Source organism: Balaenoptera ricei, chromosome 11 (assembly GCF_028023285.1).
Source record: "Balaenoptera ricei isolate mBalRic1 chromosome 11, mBalRic1.hap2, whole genome shotgun sequence".
Classification (NCBI taxonomy): domain Eukaryota; kingdom Metazoa; phylum Chordata; class Mammalia; order Artiodactyla; family Balaenopteridae; genus Balaenoptera; species Balaenoptera ricei.
In genome coordinates this window covers 62,287,108-62,305,804 of record NC_082649.1, presented here as the reverse complement: position 1 = coordinate 62,305,804, position 18,697 = coordinate 62,287,108, and the positions used below count along the sequence as shown (strand labels likewise).

Below are 18,697 nucleotides of genomic sequence, written 5' to 3'. Positions count from 1 at the left end.
TACTGGCAAATTCTATCAAATATTTAAGGAAGAAATAATACTGATTCTACACAATCACTTTAAGAAAACAGAATGAAAGAAAACACTTCTCAAAGACATAAGAAAGAAAACTACAGACCAATATCACTCATGAATATAGATACACCACCACCCCCAAATTAGCAAATCAAATTCAGCTATATATAAAAAGGATAATACATCACAACCAAGTGGAATTTATCATGGGAATGACAGGTTGGTTCAACATTTTAAGAAGAATCAATATAATTTACCATATTAACAGACTAAAGAGAAAAGTAATATGATCATTTCAGCAGATGCAGAAAACAGAATTTGATGCTTCCACCTCAATAATACCTAGCAGTGGGCTCAGGTCAATGTACTTCTCAGAGCAAAAAGACCCAGTCATCTGGTTGCTACTTACATGGCTAGAGGTGGGCTGTGCTTGCTTATGTGTTCTAAGGAATAAATACTGCATGGTATAAGGACATCACCCAGATAATAATCTTTCCAAATAAAGCTCCTTGAGCCCTCTGTTAAGGATGGAGGCAAGGAGGGGGAAAGGTGGGAAGGCAGATGCCCATTTCAACAAAATATTTCTGACTTGGACATCAGCATTTTATAAAGATACAAGTCTTAGAAGAAAGTTTGTGTTAGTGATAGTGTACCTGTTCTTAGCACTGTTTACTATAGCAGACTCTGGATTCCTCCACGTTATCTGGATGATCTTATACAAAGCATTCAACCTTTCTAAGTTTCAGTTTTCTTATCTGTAAAATGGGATAATAATGTGTTCCTTACAGGATTATTGTGAGGGCTACTTAGGTAATGTTTACTTTCTAGTGGAGCAAGCAGACAGCAAACCATGATTCAACGTGTAAGTGTTTAGTCCTTGTGATGCTGATGAAAAGGAAATATTCAAGGTAGCAGAGAATGACTAATAGGGATCTGGGTTGGTCGGGGGCACCAGGGGAGGCTTTACATCTTAGGGCTTGGACCTCAAAGGGGAGGAAGGCAATTCACATGGAGATGGAAAAATAAATGTTTGGTAAACAAATGTTTGCTATGCTATGCAGAGAGGACACAGAGAGGACTCTGGTCTCTACACCCTGCTAAGGTGCCCCTAACACACCTGGTCCATATTCTATGGAGATATTTCTGGTTATAGTGCTTTCCCGGCCCATACCCTTTATCTAAATTCTTTTAGGCAGTTAAGGGAGAGGTAAAAAGAAAGACTTCCTGTGTTTTCCATTTACTAAAAATAATCAGCCTAGAATAATTCTCATGCCAAAGAGACACATTCTGAGGTTCCCCTACATCTGTAACAGCCAGCAATGAACAAAGGAAACCCCAGCAAATACAACGGCAGACAGATACAAACATTAGGATGTCAAGAAATCTACTTAAAATAAGCCTGAGTGTTATGGCTTAGTTTTCTGGAATTATGCCCTAAAATTCTATCCTTAGGTGGGATAATAAAAATGCTCTGGAATGTCAGTTTCTTTCCCCCAGTGAACCACTTTCTGACAAGCAATTTGATCCTCTGCTAGTTGACCTTGACCCAGAAACTGTTTGAACTGCACTCCTATTTTACAGATGAAGAAACTGAGGCTCAGAGAACTTGAGCCATCTGCCAAGGAGCACAGCTAGTTGAAAGCAAGTCTGAAAGAAGACTGCAGGTTTCCTGATTGTCTAATATTTCCATGGTACCCACTGCAGAGGAGGGTTTGTCCTGGCTCTTCTGGACATTTCACAGTCCAGAAGTCACTCCACACTCCCCTCTCATCCAGGTCCTCTTCATCCACACCATCACCACCTGCTTCCTGGAAGAATTCAGCATCTGGCCCATCTTTCCTTGTAGCCCCTTCCCCATCCTCAGCTGACATTTCTCCTGCCTTTAGCCTATAGGGGGCGGAGGTGCTCCTTGCCTAAGGGGCTCTGTTCCACAAGCTCCGTGGACAGGCCCAGCCCTCTGAATGCCACTTTTCTCTGACTCCTCTCGGCAAGTAGCTCCTTTGTGGCTGCTGCTCCTTGCAGGATGGATGCTTTCTTTTAGGTGTAGTTTAATGAAGGTCAGACTAGGTTCTGGCCAGGCAGCCTAGGTCAGGAGCTTAGAAACAAAGCAGCTACTTACACTTGAGGCTTTCCCTGCTCTCAGCCCAGCTTTTCTGACAAGACAGCATTTTATATTTTTTGCCTCATTTGTAGTTATGTGGCCCTGTCCCCTTACCGCATTCACGAGATCCTGTCTCTAGGATCTGCCAGCTTCCCCGTTTCCTATGCCTTTGGGGCTCTTCTTTGCTGGGCCTCCTGGATAAGGGTTCCTGCCTCTTAACTCCCCCTGCTGGTTGCTGATTACATATTAGGTTAAACCACATGATCGGTATTTGCTACCTACAAAAATGTCAATTTCATTTGGTTTAACTTAATATAGGAAAGTCCTACATGAACACCAAGACACCAGACACTGTTGAATTGTAACTGGGTGAAATTTGGAAGCAAGGTTATCTTTCTTGTGTTGCACTTTCATTTTTGCAGAGCCTGACCTTTCTAGTCACATACATACTGTATTGTCATACATGTGACTGCGCATGTGTGTGTGTGTGTATAAACACATGTGTCTTGATACCTGTTTATTTTATTTTCACTGACTACCCTTTAACGTGGGAACATATTTGTTTGTAATTAAAAACAAAGCTAAGGCCCTAGGTCCTGCCTCTCAGCAGACACGGAGGGCTCCTGTTCACAGCTGTGCCCTCGGTGGGTAGATTTCAGCAGGGACCACAATATTTGGATGACCTGAAGTGGACACGGCAATGTCGTTCTGCCATAGGCCTGGTTCCCTGCCAAGGGAGCAGCTTAGCTCCAGAACAGAGGAGCCGGCACATCTGTCTGCTTGGGAGGAAGTTTTGGTTCAGTCACCACCCAAGGTCTCAAAGTGAGGCTGGAGCAATTTGCAATTAGATGTTCTCATTTGCATTTTTCTTACTAACAGCTATTTAGAGAAGAGCTTTAGAAATGCTGGCTGATGATTCTGGGAGCTGGGTCTGCTTCTATCCACAGACCAGCAGGCAGAAGGGATTTCAGCCGCGCTAACACTTAAATACTTAAGGGAAAACACTTAAAAAGCAGCTATTCCACCTCACTTTTTGTGTTAGTGATAGTGTACCTGTTCTTAGCACTGTTTACTATAGCAGACTCTGGATTCCTCCACGTTATCTGGATGATCTTATACAAAGCATTCAACCTTTCTAAGTTTCAGTTTTCTTATCTGTAAAATGGGATAATAATGTGTTCCTTATAGGATTATTGTGAGGGCTACTTAGGTAATGTTTACTTTCTAGTGGAGCAAGCAGACAGCAAACCATGATTCAATGCGTAAGTGTTTAGTCCTTGTGATGCTGATGAAAAGGAAATATTCAAGGTAGCAGAGAATGACTAATAGGGATCTGGGTTGGTCGGGGGCACCAGGGGAGGCTTTACATCTTAGGGAAGCTGTACTGAAGAATGATGTCATTATTATATCTAGTTAGGAAAAGACAAAATAAGCGTCTTGAGATGATTGCAAAAATTTAGATCTGGAATGCATGGTTTGGGGTAAAGGAAGCAGGTAAGACACAGTGACTATCAACAGATGCTTTCTTATTCTCTTAGTGTTTCTAAATGTGCTTGATTAAGCAAACTAAAGGAACTGAATAAATTGGAAGGAGGCTCTTATGTCTGGTGCAGGGTTCTCAACAATGGCACCGTTGACATCTTGGGTGGGATACATCTTTGCTGTGGGGGCCTGTCCTGTGCATTGTAGAATGTTTAGCAGCGCCCCTGGCATCTACCCACCACCCCCAGTCATGATATCTCCAAATGTCTCCAGACATTGCCAAATGACCCCTGGTGGGCAAAATCACCCCCAATTGAGAATCACTGTTCTAGTGAATTCATCTTACAATTACATCGCATTTGGAGTATATAAATTAGTAATAAATAGTCCCCCATCTTTGAGGACACGGGAGAAAATATAAAAACAAAAACGCAGTCAGCCTGAGCCTTGGTCAGAGTCTGGGTGGGTCATTTGGGATGATGAATTCTGCCTGAGACCTGACTGTGCTGCCCTGTTGTCAGTGTCATAAGCTGGAACTAGCTTGCCCAGAAGCCCTATCCCTGAGTGGCTCCAGGTAAGTCTGGTCAAAAGAGGGACCTGTACAAAATCTGGGAGGCAGGTGAAGCACTGGCCATCACTCTCAGGACTTCGGGGTCTGTTACAGTGAAGGACAGGTGCACCACTGACTCCAGCTTATCCTCATTCTCCTCCACTCCTTGTCCAGTTCTTCCCAACAGCTGGTCCTGCTGACCACCAGCAACCCCAGCTCCCCACCTGAAATGTGACTATGGAAGTGCAGAGGTGGGAGCCTCACAGTGACAACTTTCTGGGACAATTCTGTTTGGGTAACTAACTGGATGTACTTGGCTTCTCAGAGTTCCCTGCAAGCTCTGACTTGTCCGTCAGACGAGTGCTTCAGGAGGTCAGTTAGGGCCTACCCTCTAACCCCATGATCCCTCTTCCAGAACTGCACTTCCCCATCCCCTCCCACAACCGCGTAACATCAAATTTCTATCAAAAATCCAACCCCTTATCCCATAACACTCACAGTAATTGAGTGGTTGAATGCTGACAATCTCTCCCTATCCTTAGCCTTCCTCAGAACCTGAATTTCAGAAGCAACTGCCCTCTAAGCCATTGTTAGTCACATTCATCCCCAGGGAGGAAGCTGAGGACATGAATCATCACCCAGAACAGAGGCGGAGAGAGGCAGGACAAGCAGTCAACTTCCTTCCTAATTCAATGGGTCCTAATAAATTTATCTCTACTATGCCTGTTCCAAGAGCTCAATTTGTTTTGTCTGCACTGGAAGATTGTAGACTAGAAGAAAATGAACTCTTGGTAGGCTGAAGGAAGAAGGCTTTCCTGTGAGCAGCCTCAGGTTTAGGATTTGAGCTGGGGTGACACGTTCAGCCGAGCAGGGCCTCCACATCCGACTGAAAGTGGCGACCACACTGCATCCTTGACATTGCCTGTGTCTTAGTTCAGGTTCCCCAGAAGCAGACCCAGAGACAAGGATTTGAGGCAAGCTGTTCGCTTAAGAGATGTTGCCAGGAGACCCTGAGGGAGGCGTGGGGAAGTGAGGCAGGGCAGGGCAGGCAGCTAATAAAGGGTTTGTTATCCAGCTAGTGACCACGTGGGTAACTGGAGCTCAATTCCATTGGGGAGCTCTGGAAACCAGTATAGAACACACCGAATTATCCCAACTGGGGCTGATGACTCTCGGGAAGGAATTCTTGACATATACTTCTGACCTGCTCTGCACACAGGCAGAAGATCCTAGCTGCCAGAGATACAGATGCTGGGAGCTGGACACTGGCCAGTGTGCACTAAAATGGTGAGGCCCAAGAGAATATACGAAGAGGCAGTGACAGCATCTGTTACTCCCTGCAACACCAGAATTTGTGCGTAAGACTCAATACTCAGGCAGAAACCAGATCTTAGAAGAGATGAGCAGCAAAAAAAGTAAAAAGGGTGTGTCCTGGGTCTTGCCTCTAATCTCAGGAAGAGGTTGATAGCACTGTCTTTGAATCTTAAGCCCTGCAAACTGGAGTCTTCCCTACTGACATTCCTCTGGTCAATTTAGAACAATGCGGAACATACTCCATTTATTTGCTCAGCTTATTTATTTCCTATTCTCCCTGGCTTTACATCATCGTCAGACTTGATGGTCATTCCTGTTTCCTCTTCCTTTGGTTCCACTGAACTAAATAGAGGAAAGAGGTCTGAGGATACTGAAAGTGGCCTTTGGGTGTGGAATTTAGCTTCTTAGGAAAACTGATCACACAATATTCTGATCTCCAGGAGGGCCAGCCTCAACCTGTATCATGCACATAAGGTCACGCCATAGAGAAATGGTCCCCTAGTTCCCTTCTCCATACTGTGAGTTGGCTATTTGATAGAAAGGACAAAGAGATTACAGGAGTATCTTTGCACACTCCTCTCCTGCAGGAACTGCCTTTTGCCTTTGAGGGTCTTTCATGCTACATGGTTGAGATGGGCCAGGGCAGGGCGCTGGGGAGCCGACGGTTGTCTCTGGCACCTGAGGACTTGCTCGGGTGGAGCCTTTAATGGAGGAGGGCCAAGGGTCTTGGAGGTTCCTGTGTGGCCCAGGGTCACTCTAGAGCATAACAATGTATAAACGGATCCACGGGAAGGACCAAAATAAGAATGAAATGTGCCTATGACTGGAGTGTCACTTGTCATGGAATTCAAAGGAGAGAGAGTGAGGGAGGTATGAGAGAAGGAAGAAGGGGAAAGAAAAGAGGGAGAAAGAAAGAATGAAGTGATGGATGATAGTGTTTTCTGCTGCCCAGTCCATGAGATGGTGTCATCTTAATTTTGAGATGACATCCCTGAAGCTCAGGGAGGTCAAGTGACTTTCCTAAGGTGACACAGCTAGTCAGTGGCAAAACTCAGATTCAAACCTGCTCTGACTTACTCCCAAACCAATGCGTGTTCCACTTTGCACACCAACACAAGCATTATACTTGGCTGGAAGCTGGATGGAGTGCAGCTCTAGCAGAGGTGAGGAGAACCCAATAAATGCAACTACCCAAGTGTTACTCACTACCTCTTCATTCACATTATTAACAATAACTGAGTAATACATAACATTTGAGAAATTACTGTGTGCTATAATACTCTGCATGCCACTTAATCTTCAGAACACCCTGACAGCACATTAGAGAATTACTTGGGGAGCTTTTATTTTTTTGTTTTTTTATTTTTTAGGCCGTGCCGTGCGGCATGTGGGATCTTAGTTCCCTGAACAGGGATCGAACCTGTGCCCCCTGCTTTGGGAGCTTGGAATCTTAACCACTGGACCGCCAGGGAAATCCCCTTGGGGAGCTTTTAAACATATGAACACCACGGGGCCCCACCTTAAATTATTGTATATTAGACTCACTTGGGGTTGGAACAGAGCATTAGTATATTTTAAAAGTCACCAGATACTTGTGATGAACAACCAGGGTGAAGAACCATTGCTTAGAACAGTGGTTCCCGGACTCTAACATGCATCGGAATGCCCTGGAGGGCCGATTAAACAGACTTCTGGGCTTCACTCTCAGAATTTATGATTCAGTGAGGTAGGGACCATAATTTCATATTTTGAACAAATCCCCCAGTGACACTGATGCTGCTTAAAGGGAGGTCTAGGGACCTCCCTCTAAGAACCACTGATTTAGAACAACTTTGAGGATGGTGTTAGAGTGATTTCCACTTTACACATTAATCAACTGAGGCTTGGTGATGACCAAGCCAGAACTTGCACTCAGGTCTGTGATCTATGCCCTTAAACACCTATGCTCTGTTTGCCTCATCTTGTACACAAGTTGATCGGGCCTGACTTTACCAAATGCTTCACTAGAGAACAGTTATGGATGAATCCCAGCATTGTGTAAAAGTCTGCTGCATTAAATCAGTTCCAAACTCTTGCCTGCTAGCAGTGAGGAAGAAGCATTAGAGATTATGAAGCTAATTTAGCTTCATTAATCAGGATAACATTAATTGCTCCAGTCTTCTTAATGAAGGACCGCTAATGCATGCAAAAACACTTCATCCAGGACAACTTCCAAGCGCCTCCTCCTGGGCCTGTGCTCAGAGACCAAACTCTTCCAGATAAATGTTCTCTCCTGAATGGACTCAGCTCTCTGTACTGCCTGCCTAGGCAGCTAGGATGTCCCTTAGAAAGTACAACTCCTGTTCCAGGTAATCCCTGGAGCAAGCCTCAGATGCCCCAGTGATGGAGGGCTTTGGCCTACGTGGCACTCAGGATGGTCTCCCAGGTCAATTTAAATCCTTTGTAAATATCAGAAGGTAAAGCCAAAGAGCACCATAAGCAAAATGATTACAAATTCAGTTTCCTCCAGCATTTCTTTATTGCCGTAAAGGTGAATTTCAAGACCTCAGATATCTAAGTGATTGCACTTTCAACTTTAATCAATTTACAATTTAACTTCTAAGACAGACTGAGGGCCTCCAAGATTCTTGGAGGAGGCCAGCCTTCTGTTTATGTGCTCTCCCTCCCACATCCTCCCTTCATACAGGCTTTCTCCTTAGAATAGTGGTCTTTTCACTTAGAAAAGGGGTATGGAGCTGAGAAATGCCTTGATAAGATTATTCCCTGACTCTGCTCTTTCCTTCCATTTTGTCCTTGCTCCATGATTTTTTTTTTTCTTGAGAGCCATACACCCAAGAAGCTGACAATAAACACAGGAAACGGTCTTGTGTAGATTCTCTAAAAGCAGAGCCTGAGACGGACTGCTGAGCAAATGATTGAGGGGCTCCTTTCAATTTCCCTAAGAATAAGGAAATCAGGCAGGAGAGGGAAAGACAGTGGGAGTCAAAGTGTGAGTTCAGCTGAAGTCTAACCTCAGCCTGATCCCACAAACAGCTCTGGAGCATGAGTTATATCAGGGTATTCCTTCCTTGAAGCCAGGGGGACAGCCCTTTGTACTTTGTATCAGTCAGTGATGGGCTGTGGGCCATTGATGGGAAGGGCATAATATCCCAGGCATTTCCAAAAAGTGATTCCCAACAGACCAAGGGCAAATCTCAGGATACAGAGGCAGCTGTCTAACACTCACGGAAGCTGGTGACAGGTGCAACTGCCAGATAAAGGGGATCTGGGCACCAACAGCATCTACCATAGGAATCAAGGTGACTCTTCCTCATGCGTATGTGTAGCAAGTGCAACTGGGAAGTAGGTGTTTTCCTTCTGTTGCCTTTCTTCAGGACTTGCTGGGGCCCTTGGGTGGCTTTCCCTCTCTCTGTATTCATACCTCTGCTGCAGTCCTTAGGTATGTTAACATGTTTTATTGTCAGTGTCTGTCTCCACATTGACAGCAGAAGCTCCTTGTGAGCTGGAACCCTGACCTACTCATTTTGTATCCTGAGAACGAGGGCAGCACCAGGCACAGGAAGGAGCCCCCTAGTTTGTTAATAGCATGACCCAAAGCTTTCCTGTCCCTCCTCTTCATTCACACCTCTCGGTTCAGTTCCATCAGGGGCACTTTCAGTGAAAGAGACAACAACCAAGACCTTAAGAATGCCCATCTCTGGAGCTTGGAAAGTCTTAATGTAATTGCAACTGTGTAGAAATAAAATAAAGACAGATGGTCTCTGTAAACAGATGACAATGCACAGAAGGTTTAGTCATTCTTGAACTCACTTTGGTCCAAAGAAAGACTCACTTAATGGCTCTGTAAAGCAAGAGCAACAACCTGTACAGATATAAACAAGAAGGGACAGACCATTCTTCAAGGTATTAACTGGTATTTTGAGAGACAGCATTTGTTATAAGGAGTAAGAGTAGCAGAACAACTTAGGAATAGAAGCTCGTTGTGCAAAGCTGGTAACCTGAAAGTAGGCACCACCCTGGCATCATTCCGATATGTAGAAATTGTTTTTTTCAAGGATATTACAAAACAACATCCTCTAGTTAAACTAAAGATCTCCCCTTTCCATTTATAAGCATGAAGAATTATCACTGCGGTACGATATTCATAAGCAAAAAATTACTTGCGCAAAAGTGATGCAAATATTACTTCAAAAGAAGAAAAGATTGCATCACGAGGGCAGATTAAATACATGGTTTTGCTTAAAATCCCCCCAAAATTACCAAAAAAAAAAAGCAACAAAATCAAGTTCTTGATTTTGAGCAAGAAAAGCTCCACTAGACACAGTGTTTCTAATAAAAAGATTATGTGAATGCTGGAGGGGATTCTCTCACTACCTAGCCACTTAGCCATTGTGATGTTCTCTTCTAAGATACATGATTAGTGGAAGCTGGGTTTTGTGCCTGAACCTAGTACCATTTTTGTGGTCTAGGAGGTCTTCATCAGAAGGTGGTTTCCCTGGACCAAAGGCAGATCCTCTCGTCCTGCCCTGGCCAGTACCACAGCAACTTCAGCAGCTAGAGCACTGTACTAGAAGGAAAACTCTCCCTAGCACTTGCGGATATCAGGGCTCTTTTGGTAGGTCTCCACTCCCGCCCACTTTTCCTGGACTCCATTCCCTTTTTGGTGGTTGGTGGTGAGTAGGGGGAGGAAGCTGCAGTTTGGGGGGATTTATAAAGAGAATTGCTAAGAGATATGACGAAGATGGGGTTGAGGAACTCTGAACACCTCCAACAAGGATGGAAGTGATGATTGGAAGGATGATTCCTGTTTTTTTTGATTGTTAGGATTCCTGGGGTTCTAACCCAAGGACTGGCCCTGGGAGGAAAGCATGTATGTCTAACACGTCCCTCCACATGTGCTCTCATTGCGGTGGCTTCTCTTGTTGCGAAGCACAGGCTCTAGGCGCTCAGGCTTCAGTAGTTGTGGTGCACGGGCTTAGGTGCTCCGCGGCATGTGGGATTCCCCGATCAGGGCTCGAACCCGTGTCCCCTGCATTGGCAGGCGGATTCTTAACCACTGCACCACCAGGGAAGTCCCTGATTATTTTTGATATATGTGTATATCAACCTGGGAAGTTCCCTCGTGCCCCTCCCACACATTCCCTAAATCCCCCTCTCCCAGAGGAAACCACTATTCTGATTTCTTTCACCACAGACTACTTTGGTCTGTTCTTATCTTCATATGAATGGATGCTCTTTTGTGTCTGGTTTTTTGCATTCAACATAATTCACTGAGATTTATCCTTGTTTCTGCATGTATCAGTAGCATGTCCTTTTTATTGCTGGGTGGTATTCCATTGTATGAAAATCCCTGTCCTTTTGAGCATAGCATTTCTACTTTTCTTGAGTAAATATTTAGGCATGGAATTGTTGGATAATAGAACAGGTGTATGGAAATCACTTCTTGTTCCAAAAGAAAGATGGGTGTCATTGACAGTGATTTAAAACTTACTTGACATCTGAACATCCCTGGTGGTGCAGTGGTTAAGAATCCACCTGCCAATGCAGGGGACACGAGTTTGATCCCTGGTCTGGGAAGATCTCACATACTGTGGTGCAACTAAGCCCGTGTGCCACAACTACTGAGCCTGCATGCCTAAAGCCCATGCTCCACAACATGAGAAGCCACTGCAATGAGAAGCCCGCACACCACAACGAAGAGCAGCCCCCGCTGGCAGCAACTAGAGAAAGCTCCTGGGCAGCAATGAAGACCCAATGCAGCCAAAAATAAATAAATTTAAAAAAATAAATAAAAATTTTTTAAATCTTAAAAAAAAATAAAAAATAAAAATTACTGACATCAAAAGCCACGTGTTACAGAAACCTAGCCTCTTCTCATAATCAAATTTAACTATGGGCATGAGCTGAATTGAACTATAGCCAGCGCCTCCCTGTTCAACAGGAATAGTAGCCATATAAGGAGAGCAATCAGAAATAGCTAACTACCACCTCCAGAGAGAGATTCCCTGGCTTTGGTATACCTTTAGAACATGAAGAATTAGAAAAGGGGATTGAGAGAGTAAGGTTTACTCTAGGGGATACTAAACATGGTACTCTGGCTGAAACAATTTAATGCGGCAATGTAGCTCTTTGCTGAAAGGGTTAGGGAGTTTCCTGTGGTCCAGCATGCCTTGGCTATGGGCGGGGGTGGTACTGGATCATGAGGACCCTTATCTGTCAAGCCAAACAACTTGAATGTTATGTTAAGGCAACAGAAAACCATTGATGGTTTATAAGCTAGAAAGTAAGAGGATCAAATTTAGGTTATAGAATGATCTTTCTTATCATGGTCTGGACAATAGATTTACAAAGGAGACGCGTTGGAGGCAGGGAGAATAGCTGAGAAGACGGCGGGGCTGGGGGCTGTCATCTACATGAGAGTCAGGAGCGTCTGAAACCAGGGTAGACGCAGTGAGGATGAGGAGGAGGAGACGGAAGCGTAGAGTGTGAAGTAGACCGAATCTCCCCTGAAAGCTGGGTTGCCGAGGTTGAGAAAAACAAGGGGGTAAGAATGACACTCTTGATTTCTGACTTGGCTATTTAAGGGGATGCAATGCCATTTGCTGCTTCCAGAAACAAAGGAGAAAGAGGGCTTTTGCAGTGATGGAGGCATAGACATGAGTTGAGTTTTGGGCATCTTGAGTTGGAGATGTGCCCTGCGGGACAAGCAAGTGCAAGTGCACAGGAGACAGTTGATACTTTGGTCTTTATCTCAGTAGCAGACCAGGCTTCATGGGTGTGCAACCTATACAGTCACACAGGGTCCTGTGCTCTGATGAACCCCTTGCTGGGCATAATGTTCTGTTGTCACCATCTTGAAATTCATGATAATTTTAGAGCAAGGGACCACACATTTATATTTTGCACTGGGCCCCACAAATTCTGTAGCTGGTCCTACCCAGGATAGTGATCCATTCTGGGGATGAGTTTGTGAGTAACCAGCATATACAGCCAATGGAGTAAAGAAGAGTATACATAATTTGAAGTGAGAAGAGAAGAATCTAGGGGTGTCCCCTGAAGAAAGATATATTTAAAGGATGAGTGAAAAGAACTGTACAAAGGAGATGGAAAGGAGCATCCAGAGATATCAGAGGAGAAAGAAGCCATGGATCCCACAGACACAGCATCTAAGAAGGTGGACAAGTACAGGCACATTACAGAATCCAGAAAAAATTACAAACAGATTTTTACTTTTTCTCAATGCTATACACTGGTCTGTATGGAGACCTCTATCAAACATGTGAGTCCCTTTTCTCTGTTTTTCCTCCCTCTTCTCTCCTCTTCCCAGGACTCACCTGCCTCTTCTACACCTCTGCTCTTCCTCCGGGGAGCTTGATTGTGAAGTAGCCACATGAGGTTCTGCAACTGTGACAGCAGTTCTTGATGATGGAAACCTGGGGTGGCAGGAGAGTAAGGGGCAGGGGTGAAAGGGAAATTGTAGCTCTAGGTCATTTAGATTCTTGAGACTTGTATAATGATGCACTTGTCACTCATGCCAAAAACAAACAAAACTGCCTGGAATTGATATCTAATCATGTCCTGTCATAGCTAATATTGGTTGAATGCTTACTACATGCTGGCCACTCATCTAAGATCTTTACAAGGTGGTATTTCCCTCAGCTCTCACTCAAACAGGGGAGGTACTATTAGTCCCCAAGTAAACCGCTCTGAAGCATAGAAAAAGTGATGACTTCCAAACACTTTTTCTGAAGCCAACATAGCTCAGATAGAAAAACCTGACAAAGAGCACATGCAAGAAGGAAGGAAGGAAGGAAGGGAGGGAGGAAGGAGTAGACCAATCTCACTTATAAGTAGTGGCAAAATATTACAGGCAGGAAAAATTTAAGAATCATCATCACCGTTGTTATATAACAAAGACATGTAATATAACTAATATCTAATACAATTAGACAAGAGAAAGAACAAGAGGTATAAATATCAGGATATCAGAAAGGCACAGGCAAAAATATTACTACGTGTTAATGATATAATTTCATATTGGAAAGTTTAAGAGAATCCATTGTATTTTACAAATCAATGATTATATTTTTTCCTTGAAGGCATTTTTCTTTCTGATCTAGATTTCCCTTCAATTTCCTTCATTTAAGCTTTACAGTCACAGTGGCTTTAATTGCTACAATCGGGTCTTCTGAGCTAAGCAGTGAAGGCAGCAGTGAGCTCTCAGCTAAAGGGCTGCACGGCAAGAACACTGGTGACTGTGCTCAGAGGTGGGTACCTGGAGCCTGGGGTTAACTGAGCCACTCTCCCCTTTGCAAACTATTTCTGTGATTGATGGATATTTTAGATGAATCTGCGTATTAGTAAAATACAGTGTTGCCACCTGTGTCCCTTTCTGTAACCAGAGCAAACAATGTATTTTCTTTGTTATGAGGAAAAAAAGAAAATGGAGAAACCATATAATAGCTTCCTTTTCTGTGATTTGAGTCGTAGTGTCAACTACCTAATACATTAACTGTAAAGATTTTGAAGGCAATATGCGTCTCAGCTGGGAAGCCTAAAGTAGGAATAAACAGAAGGAGTGTGGGATGGAAAGGAAGCAAATAATCATGCAGAGTATTTTCAACTCCCAAAAAAATTTTTTTTGAAAGTAAGCATTGCCACAACAGGAAATATTAGAGTTATTCCAAATGCCCATTAAACATATCATCAACCTGTATGAACAAAGCTGGGATTGCTTCCTGGGAAGCAGTAATATTTCCAGAAAATAAAAAGGAAAATATTCTTTTTGCCAGTCAATGCAAATATTGAGAAATACAAACTAATTACAAACAAAAGAGAAAAGATCATAAGAAAGATGGAAGTTATCAGGGTGCAAGTGTATTTTCCTAGTTCCTCCACTCATTGGCTTCATGAGCCTAGAAGAGTTACTTAACCTCTCTGAACCCATGCTTTTACATTTTTAAAATGGAATTACTACGAATAATGTAGTGGTAGAATATTATTCAAGTGAATAAAGCAAATGAAACAAAAAGTGAAACAAAAAGCATATAGTATGCTTCTTTTGTGTGAGAGAAATAATGAAATAAGACACTAGATAAGCACCTGTTTATTTTTGCAAAAGGAAACACAAGAAGGATAAACCAAAAACAAATGAGATAGCTTACCTAAAGGAGGTGTGTGGAAAAGGGTGGAAGGGTTGGGGGACATGAACTGACACTCCTCTGAGTATTTGGTTTTTATATAGTTTTGACTTTTGGAACCATGGTCGTGTTTTTATATAAACAAAAAGTAAAAAACTCAACAAGCGTGAGGAGGGAAACCTTAAATTGAAATACAAACAAAACCAAATGTATTTAACTATACTTCAAACAAACAACATAACCAAACTGAAAGGGAAAATAAAAAGAACTGACCCATGTGACTTTGAACACAGTATTTTGACTATACATCCTCAGACTAAACTAAAAAAGAACTTTAAACAAATATTGAGCTCTAGTTAGTAAGAACCCAGTCCCACAGTGTGGTGTGTTAGCAATTCTAAAACAACTCTTTATACATTCTAAGACTGAGAAAATAAGTAAATATATTAAGGATGGGGAAGCTAAAATCAAATGGGTGGTTCTGGATTGGAATTGAAAATATCAGCATAAACTCATGGTTTCTAACATAGTGATAGGTGATAGATAGATGTGTGTATATTTACATGTACAAACATGTATATCCCAGCTCTGTCCACTGGGAGTCTACAAGCTATGACACAGCAATAGCAATGAGTACATCCAATGCCCAGATTTTAGTTTGTAAATAAACTAAACATCTAATAAAAGAAACCAGAACTCCTTGGAGAACTGGCTGATTCCACGACCGGGGCTAGGAAAGTACAAGGTGAGCTTTGAACATTATGTTGTGCCAGAAAGCAAGAAAGTGCTCAAAGACTGATAGTCATGCTAAAATGACGTGAGAGCTAACTCAAAGGCGCACACTTGGCCAAATACGGGACAATCTGAGTACCAAATAGAATAATGACAGTACGTAATGGATTGGAATACACTGAATTAGAAAAGAATCCGTGAGTCCATAGCGATAGCCAAAAATAGAGACATGGGAGGGAACCTCTTCTTTACAAAAGAAGACTGGCTAATAGATGTAGAAGGAAAAATAGAATTGGGGGCTGGGGGCTGTGGAAATACCATTTTGCAGCCTCACTGTAATAACTGATTCAGCCAAGAATTATCAATGGATACGAACATCATTAAGGGAAAAGTTCTTGGGAAACAGAATATTCAAATGGTTTCAAATTGTCTCCCTGCAAACTACTCAGTTGCAAAGGGAAAAAATTATTTTTACAATGGGGGATACACAGAAACTACTTTTGCTTAAGAAAGTACCTTGATCAAATATTATATGTAAAGGAGAAGGAACAAGAGAGAGAGGCCTGCTCTCTCATTTAACACACAAGATTATAATATAGACCTTTGTCACTGCGATAATACGAGACATAGGGATAAGAGATATAAATGTTTTTCTGAAAAGATTAAACTCTATATGTAGATGATATGACTATGTGCTTAATTCAAGAGAATCAAATGAAAAACTATTTTAACCAATAAGAGAATTCAATAAGGTAGCCGGAAACATAATTAACAATCTAAAAATGCAATCATTTTCTATATATCAGAAAATGTAATAGAGAAAGAGACTGATTCACACACACACAAAAAAAAAACTATAACAAAAACAAATGACACTCAGAATATGTGCAAGACTCATATGAAGGAAACTATTCAATTATCCAAAGTACACAGACTATCATGACCCTGATGGGACAACTCAATAATGTAAAGTTAACTGTTCTTTCCAAATTAATCCATGATTTAATCCAATGCAAAGCAAAATCAATGTTCATCAAAATCCTCAAAGTATTTAAGTTTTTTTAAAGTTTATCAGATGACAAAATTAGCAAAAATTACCTACATATTTTTGAACAGCTTTATTGCTATGAAATTTACAAACGTAAGTTTACCTGTTAAAGTGTACATTTCAGTGGTTTTTAGTAAATTTATAGAGCTATGAAACCATGGGAATGTAAATTGGTGCATTTTTAGACAGCAATTTGGCAACATCTATCAAGATTTTAACTTGGGATATTCTTTATTGAACAATTCAACAATTGGGAAAACATTCTAGAGAAATGCTCTCACTCATGCACAAGGGTATATGTACAAGGATGCTGATTATAAGTTTGGTTCAGAAAACGGTAAACAATCTAAATATCCGCAAAAAGGGAAATATTATTCAGAAAATTGAAATCTGTCTAAAAAGGGAAAATTTTAAATAAATAAGTGAATGAATATATGAAATAACACACAAGTCTTAAAAGTAGGGAAGAGATAGGTAGATGAAAGATAGATAGGTAGATAGGGAGGGATAAGCTTACTGTCTTCTCTTCCTTTAACATGATTATTGTCCCTGTAATTTCAGAAATATAAGCAACAACCAAGGGAGACGAGTACTACAAATAATGTACTTTTTTCCTGTTGACTTATTTGGCCAAGGTTTCTATATTTTGAGATCCTTGGTTCATAAAGCTAATTCTTTGTAACTATCTGAACTTTGTTAACTCCAAGAAGACCAGTACCTTCTTGTCTTTAACAATCTTGAAATAGAAAGAATATATCATTATTACTTTCACCTTAAATGAAATCAAGGTGCTCTGCATTCTGAGTGAGTAATGCTGGAAGAAAGCCAATGCTTTTTTGTGGTTCTTCGGTGTTTTTCATGGGTGTGTCTTTGTGTGTGTATCTGGTGTTTTGTGTGTGTGTCTATGAGTGTCTGTGCATCTGTGTGTGTTTTAAAGAGGTGCTGGTTCTCACCAGTCCACGAATTGTACAAATCCCCTGCTATCCTTCTCTTTCTGGTCCCCTCTCTCCACCCATGGCAGCTGCATTGGCATATGAATGTATTTGTTCTGTCCAAATGTCAACACTGATTGTTTTGAGCAGACATGTGTCAAACTCTATCAGGCGCAAAGGAAAAAGGCTGTTCTCAGGTGACACCTACGACCACTATCCAGGCTAGTCTCTGGTCAAAATATTTCATTCTCCCTATAAATCCGAAAAACAAGCTTTGTCAGATAACGTATCTCACTTAGAGGTTCAAAAAATATGGCTGTTAAAACCACATGAGGGGATACTGTTCAGCATAAAATGGACCTAACTTCTGATATGGGCTGCCACATGAATAGACCTAAAAAAAAATTCTATCACTGAAAGAAGCCAAATAGAAAAGACCACATATTCTGATCCCATTTACATGAAATGTCCAGAAATGACTCCATGGAGAAAGAAAGCAGATTAGTGTTGCTCGGGCTAGGGGGTGAGAACAGGGATTGTTTGCAAATGGGCAGGAGAGATTTTTGGGGGTGATAGGGATATTCTAACAGGGATTGTTTGCAAATGGGCAGGAGAGATTTTTGGGGGTGATAGGGATATTCTAACAGGGATTGTTTGCAAATGGGCAGGAGAGATTTTTGGGGGTGATAGGGATATTCTAAGACTGGATTGTGGTGATGTTTGCACAACTCTGTAAATTTACTAAAAATCACTGTACACATAAAATGGATGAATGCGATGGTATGCAAATTATACCTCAATAAAGGTGTTAAAAATATTGATACAATCTTGAAAAGACAGAACAGTCAGACTGTCCTATACTCACATTGCTGGGTTCTGTATAGTACAGAACACCTCACTGAGGCCTAAGACTAGATTACATCTGTATTCACACAATGAGAATTTCTCATTTGATGGCTTACTCATTCACTGGAAAGTCTCAAAGGCAACAGTGGCAGCTGGCCTTCACGCATGGGCACATGGAAGCACTCGCCACATGGAAATCCTTCCCTTTACACACTCCTTCTTCCAATCCCTTATACTCACCAACTGATATACAACCAATCAACTGAAAAGAGAATCCCAACCGTCAATATCAATATACAAAGAGGTTTGGACAAGGTAGGCAAAAACATGATTAAGAAGAATCCATTCACATAATTATTGGGCAAAAGCAAGCCCAGTTAGAATTGTCCACTCGACTTCTAAATTGAGTGACAAGCAGGAATATCTACAACAAAACTAAGGACAAAATAGTTTGCAAAAGAAAGATGGAGAAAGTATATGGGTTATTGTAACAGACCCCACACCCCTGATCACAGAGGCAGAGCCGTGGCCCAGGTG

At 42.0% G+C, this 18,697-nt stretch overlaps 1 long non-coding RNA gene across 3 annotated transcripts in view; it reads right to left on the bottom strand.

Moving 5' to 3' along the window:
- Positions 1-18,697, bottom strand: part of LOC132374906 (uncharacterized) — a 204,680-nt gene that overhangs the window by 157,424 nt on the left and 28,559 nt on the right. For 2 of the 3 annotated variants that reach the window (XR_009505811.1, XR_009505813.1), the window contains one exon: positions 12,797-12,895. The exons of the other annotated variant lie outside the window; for it this stretch is intronic. This is a non-coding gene — a long non-coding RNA (uncharacterized LOC132374906). The remainder of the gene's footprint in view (positions 1-12,796; positions 12,896-18,697) is intronic. 3 annotated transcript variants of the gene reach the window in all.